Here is a 7,594-nt window from a genome sequence, read left to right on the forward strand (position 1 = left end):
AGAAGGCCGACTACAGCAGGGATGTGATTTTCCCCCTCTACTCCATTTCTATGAGACCCTACTTGGAGTCCTGTGTCCACTTCTGAAGCTGCCAGCACAGGAAGAACATGGACCTGTTGGAGCAGGCCCAGAGGAGAGCCACCAAAAGGATCAGGGAGCTAAAGAATCTCTCCTAAGAAGACAAGCTGAGAAGGTTTGAGTTATTCATCCTGGAGAAGAGATGATTTCAGGGAGACCTTAAAGCACTTTCCATTACCTAAACGGGGCTGACCATAGAGCTGAGGAGAGACTTTTCACAAGAGCATGTTGTGGTAGGAAAAAGGGTAATGAAGGCAGATTTAGATTAGCATTTAGGAGGAAATCCCTGTGAGCATGGTGGGCAGTGGAACAGGTTGTTCCACTGCCCAGACAGGTTGTGGATGCCTCATCCCTAGTGATATTCAAGTCCGGGTGGGATGGGGCTTTGAGCAACCTCGTCTGGCAGAATGTGTCCTCGTCCATGGTGAGGGATTGGAAGCAGATGGTCTTTAAGGGTCCCTTCTAATCCAAATTATTCTATGATTCTCTGAAAACCCTACTCAGCTTGGCTTGGTTTCTCCTGTCCATGAAGCTCTTGCTTCAGGTGAATGACATTCCTGTGTATAGGATTTCACCTTCTGGTACTGAAGTGGGACCTGATGAGACACTGGGCAGTGCATTAGCACATAGATTGCTCTTCATCTCCACTTAGGCATGCACAGAGTCAAAATCCCTTTGCTGAGGTCATAAAATCTGGTGATATGTCATGGCTGTCTGGTTTTATGCTTTCAACTCCAAGTCCCCACTTCAGTAAAGGACACTAGCACACAGGAACTCAGGGTTAGGAGCGTTATTTAGTGTTCATGTTTCTTCCTGAACATCAGCGACTATGTAGACATCAGACATACCTTAAGCTCCTGAAGGGAAAATAGCCCCTTCTCTTTGCTTATAAAGGGGAATAGTTTGAAGAGGATGACGGGAGCCAGCAAAGTAACCTTCAGCCTTGGGACTCAGCACAAAGGTTCCTCTGGTTACCAAACACTGTTACCAGGTCTACAAACAACCTACTTCCAGTCAGAAATGTTCCTCAAGTTTTCAAAGCAAGTTTTGGAGCAAGTTTGTTGCTTTAACTGCACTGAGAAAATTAAAGAAATACACCTCCTGCTCTAACTTGAAGACCTGTCTTTATTAGGGACAAGATACACTGGAAGATACAAGATTCTACTTTTTACTTTCTCAGATTTGGGTTCCTAATCAAACAGAACCGGCCATTGCTCTGGGATCTTGAGAGAAGATCTCCAGCTATCTCAGTCTAGAACAGGTGTCCAAGACAGTATGACCACCTCTTTCTTATTAGACACTAGATGATGATCAGACTCAAGAGTATATGCCCACATTTTTTTGACTTAGTTATTCAGCCTTTCTCTGCCCTAGTGAAAGGAGATATTTTGGCCAAAGAAGAGCTTGGCAGTTACAGCCTTTGCATTTGGGAATCTTCCCAGCACAGCTAAAGATGTCATAGTTCATATCTCATAATGTTTGGGACCAGCATTATTTAGCCAGCAATAGCAGTTTTGATCAGAAACATTCTTGTTCATGAGCAAGGGCAGAGAAACTTGGGCCACAGTATTTAATCTGAAGCCTGGGTTCACAATTTTATTCTTTTCACTGTCAAGTAGAGAAGCTGGAGGATGGAATACTTCAATGTGTCAAACACATGAAGAGCATGGGAGTGTGTGGGTGTGTGTATGTGAATACACATGCGTGGCCAAGGAAATGCTGTTTGTATGGAAAATGGCACCAATATTCCTTAGGACTAAGTGTATGGTCCATGTGCTGTTCCTACCATTCTGTCCTTTATTTCTCCATTGCAGATGCACAAGTTATCTGCTGGCATTTGATTAGCTAGTGCCAGTTGACTCATACAACTTGGTCTACTTACATCAAAAGGAACCAGATGGCTCCTACAAAGTAACTTAAAAGTTAAAGGTGACATTGGGAGATAAAAATGCTTTGGTGACTGATGCAGCACAGGGTTGTGCTTAGAGTTACATTACTGCATCTTGTCAGAATATATACATCGGCCTATTTTTGGTAATCTCAGAAAAAAATCCAGGTCACAGCTTTGGATGGTAATTGCATATTAAGCCTGTCACCATGCTCTGGTTCTCCAGAAACTTGGCAGGGGATCCAAATCCTACTCATTGGATAAATAGTTAGAGAATATGATTTTGGTATTTAGTTCAGAAAGACACTTAGAGCAACACAGAACCAGCAAAGCAATTGGCATCTTTGAGTAAAAACTACCACAGCTTTACTCAGCTTCCCTCTTAATATTCTCTAATTTCGTAAAAGTTTCTAAAGAAACCACAATCATATGTATCTAGATCCAGTGAAATCAAAACGTGCAAGGATTAAAAAATACAAAGTGTAATAGATAGGCAAAGCAAGACATTCACAAAGAAGGTACGAATAGATGAAAGTAGGGGGAAAGTATGAAAATAATTAGTATTTCAGAGAATACAGCACTAATATTATGTTTTTATTAGCTCACAAAATTAGTTTGGATTCAGCAAGCTGTCACTTTGCATTCATATAGATAAAAAATAATTGCATTTTAAAGCTTGTTTTGGCTCCTGGCTGTCATTTGGTTTTTTAAGCAATGACAAAAATGAGAAATAGGGTGATTATGTAAATATTCTAGACCACAATAGCTGACAAATATTCATTTCATCCTTGATTTTGTGCAGAAGGCTACTATGTGGGGAAGCCTTTCTCCAGTTTTTAAACTACTTGCTACAGAATATTGAAAATGTACATGTACTCAAAAGGAAACTTGACAAAACCATGAAAAAATATCCATCAAAGACTTTTTAGATACAATGTCAATTCTTTTGACTCATTTGGTTATTTGTTCAAAAATTGCAAGACACAGGGAGCACACTGCTGTCCTCTTGTTGCTTTCTCCCCGGGCTCCTGCTACAGGCACTACCTGGGAGAAAATGGACCCCTGGTCAAGGTCAGACATATCTTTGGAGCAGTTGGAGGAATGGCTGAGGTGTTGTGTGTGCTTCCAGACTGAGGGATTAATGAGCTCACTGCTAATGTTGAAACCAAGTATGCAACCTCTGTCTTCGGGAGAATAGCAAAACTTGACACTCAGCTAACACCTAAACCCCAGAACCAGCAGAACTGTGTAGCTTCATGAAGTCTTCCATTTTATCTTCACTAATGAACATCATCTTCCAGGCAAACTTTATTTGCCCAGACTTTCAGTGATAGTTTGGCAAGGGTCTTTATCTACTTGCATAATTTCAGTAGCATCTTGATTCACAAGGGTTTTTTTACAGAAAAACAAGTTTGATTTAAAACACACAGGATGGAAAAGCTTTATCCCTGATCCCTTTTGGACATTTAATAAAAAGAAATATTGATGTATATATCACGGCCTGTTTCAACATCTGGCAACAATAGAAAGAGATGGACACAAGCAAAATTGTGCTCACTTTCTGCAGGCTGGGGAGAATTTACAGTAACATATACTTATTATACTGTTAATACAGTCAGCTTTGAGTCATTGTAAACCTGCTCTACCTGACTGAAGACTTTGGAAAGTATGAGGTCTTGAGGGTCTTCTTTCTCATACAGAAATTGTAAATTATTTGCATCCTCACATCTTTCAATTAATTTTTTTGTGAAAACCAATAAAAAAATGAAGTGAGAGAATTCCTGTCTCATACATTGAACATATTTTGGGTTCCTTGAAATTGAAAATAGTGTCTGTTATAGGAAAGGGCTGTGCTTGGTCAGAAGGCTAGTCTGGAAATTTTAAACCAAGAGTCTTCAAGATAACCTGTTTGGGGATTTTTTTCTTGTTCCCCTCCTGCCCTATTTCCATCCCAGGGACTTTTAATAAAAGTGTTGATGAAACCACTTTCCTGCAGTGGAAAGCAGAGCACTTCTTGGCTTTGTGGGAGCGTGGACTTGCCAGGGCCGCTCCACTGCTGAATGATACGTTGCTTCCCTCCCAGCTCTAGAGCTGTTTGATGTAACAGCACAGGGAGATATGGGGTAAAGGCAGCACATTTCAGATGATTAAATTGAAATGTGATGATTATCAAACCATGGTGATTGTGGACTTAATAAGACAGTATGCTATGTGGTCTCTTTAAATGCTCCTTTTTGGAACATCTCAGCCCTTGACTTAGAGCAATGCTGATGAGGTGGTACTTTGAAACAAATGGGAGCCCTTCTTGCTAGAAATAAACCTTTTTGGTTGCTTTTTGTGTGTGTATGTGTAAATTTCTTTTTTAAGTGTGACTGGATTTTAAACACTAGGTGTCAGTCAGTCACCTCTCAAAGGCATGCTCTCAAGCTCTAGCACATTCACCTTCGGCAGCAAAAACTTTTAAAGAGATAATGTACAATTATCTCATTTCTTTCACCCATTCTACTTCAGCTTCTGTACCATTTCTGAAAAACTGATGTTTCAAAAGAAAGCACACCCATCTTCACCTGTGGAGGTTGCTCCCCACAGGACGTTGGCATATACAAACTTATGCCTGCAGCAAAGCTGTTGTGACAGACGAGGGGTCTTTAATAAAAATGCTTATGTTGCCAATAGTTTGAGTCTTGCTCCTTTTGCCAGTTCTCCAAACATGACATTTTCACAGTGTCATGCTGCAGCAAGAACCACTGGACTTAATAGATCAGGCCTCTAGGGCACCTCCACACTAAGAATCTCCAGTTTTGTGGATCTGGATTTTAGTGATCTGGTACTTCAGGAGATGCTGATGACAGAGCTGTCTCTGTAGAATAATGACATACAAGAGGAACTGTTTGCTTAAGCAGTGCCGTGTGACTACAGACATACTGCCTTGGGACCCAAACTTATATGTCCTCACTTAGCTCCCAGCATGGGTGTTTAGGATATCTCTGCTGTGTGACTTGGGCACACATCCCTTTGGATTGCATCATGGGCCTGTCCCAAGTGCTCACAGCTCCACTAGATGTCAGGACACATATATCCTCTGGGTCATTTAAACAGTTTCTGTAATTTGACTTTGTAGGTATTGAGATCTCTTGTTAATCTCTTCAGCTACAGTTTGATTCAGTAATCTCAACAGTCCTCCAAAAATCTAATACCTATTCTCAAAACACATTTAAATGTTTTTCTTTCCTGGAATTATATATGTGTGTAATTTCAAATACTGAACTATTAAGACAATGCCACTGTGTAGCTTGAATGGAAATCTACTCTAGAGTGCATGAAGAAATGTATTTTAAAATTAAGATCTTTATTCTTTTACGCATATATTTAAAATTAAGGCATCTCTGCCGTGAGCCTTTGAGGAGGAATGTCTCTTATGATATGCCGACTCCATAATACACAATTTTCTTCACCCAACCTCTGATATTCCAGGTTGCTAGGCTTATACTGCTCTTGACTGTCTGATCCTGGAGTACTAAATATTGGATTAGTGTAGCCCTCTCCATGTGTCAGTCCACAGATTCAAGGACCACTGAGGGCATTACATTCGAGAAGGCAGGTAACAACTTTGAGACTAGAAGAACAAAGCTGGATTTTTCAGTAATCTGTATTTTGTGAGAGAATAAATCCATGTGCAGGCGAGAGCAGTTGCCTTTCTACCCACTCTTCACTCATCCTGACTGAGCATAGGTTACTGCAGAAAGCAAGGGGACTGGAGAACCAACCTCTTTGGTGTCTAGATCATCACTATGTTTGGGTCTTTTTTATTTTATTTAGTTTATTTGATCTCACATCAGGGCTTTAGTAATTTTTTTTCCTGGTGATAGAAAGAAACAGCAACAAATGAGTTCCTCATCTATGTGCCTCTCTTCCTACTGTAATCACTTTCTTGTTCCCTTTACTTCAGGGTACTTTTGCAGCTGCACATCACCATGATGGCCATGGCAGCTCCTCAAATCAATGACAATTAGACACATTTGTATAACAACTTTGTACCAAGATAAGAGCTGCCCTGTGTGGAGTAACAAGCAAACGCCTATATCCAGATTCATTCCAGTTAAGTAAGGTGCAACTGTTAGAAAATCAGAACACCCCCATATCCCAGGGAGGAAGACAGACACCACCAAAGGATGGCTCAGGCCACATGCGAATGGCTTTTTTCTTCTACTTTTCTCCCTGGATTTGCAAGACCTCCCTCTTGCTTCCACTCTTACTACAAGAGCTCTAGTTCAGCACATAAACTCAGTTGAAAATAAATAAGGGAAAAGCGCTAGTTATTATATCAAACAGCATAAATACAAAGCATAGTTAAAGTGTAGAAAATACAAAGATGGAGGAAACATAACAGTGATGAAGAAGGAAATGGCTCTCAGGTGCCCTCTGTCTTCAGACCTGTCTTCTTACCATATATACCCACCAAGTATTCAAGTTCTGTTATTTTTATAATTCTTTTGTCAACTTGCAAGACTGATAACCATCACCAAAAACATCCTCCTGAGTGCTTTAAATGGTCATTTATGACTCTGTCTGAAGTCAGTCCAGAAAAGTGGGTGAATTTTGAGCTCATTTTCTGCTTGAAGCCTGAGACTGACCGGGTGTCACAAGGGTTGTCTTTGCCTCACTTGGAACCAGAACATGTGCTACTAAACTGATTCAATCTATGAGATGCAATCATAAGCAAAAATCATATCCTTCCAAATTATCATCTGGATCTTTTGTTCCAAAATGGCTGTGCAAAGCTCAATTTGGTGTTTTACTGCTGAAGTAGAGCAAAAGAACTCTTCCATAACAAAAGAACTCTGAATTCTTTGCCGATGGGGACTCTTTCATGGATATGAAGGTTGAATGAATTGTACTGTCACAGTCTGCCCTATCCCTTGATGACTACTTTAGTGTTTGTGAACACTGAACATTTATCAGTCTTTTTCTTTCAGTCAAACTGTAACTGAATCAGGCAAGTAAGATTAAGAAAAAAGAGATGGCTAAGAGACACAGGTCTGTATACAGACACAGCAGGATCAATCCAATTTCATTTACCTGATAAATCAGGCTCAAAGTTCTTGAGGACAAACTACTATTCTGAAAACAAAATTGTCCAAATACTAAACACATGCATATGATCTGACCTGTAAATAGGTTAGTTATATTTATTTAATTCAATTAAATCAATCTCATGCATACTAAGCAATCTTCAGCTAATGAGCTGATTGGTATGTTTCATACTTTATAGCTTTGAAGAATAAATTTTACTTTGTAATCAGTAAAGAATAAAATAATTCACTGATTTTGTTTTTTTTTTTTACTCTGTGTAAGGTCTTTCCTTAAGTGACGCTGAGTGAAAGGGCTTGCTGAAAAACAAAATCAATTGTTTTACAAGGCATCTAAAATCAGGAAATTGTCAAGGAAACCAAATGAGATAAACACTGAGCTGCTTGGAAATAGCATGTTTTTTAAAAATATCTGCTTTAAAAAGCATGTAACTCATTACTGTTGTTCCACACATCCTAAAGATGTGTCCAGCTCTGTCATTAAAATATAATTTTTGCACTTGTGCTGAATGCAAATCAAACAATTATGAAATCTTTA

This window comes from Motacilla alba, chromosome 1, assembly GCF_015832195.1.
Source record: "Motacilla alba alba isolate MOTALB_02 chromosome 1, Motacilla_alba_V1.0_pri, whole genome shotgun sequence".
Classification (NCBI taxonomy): domain Eukaryota; kingdom Metazoa; phylum Chordata; class Aves; order Passeriformes; family Motacillidae; genus Motacilla; species Motacilla alba.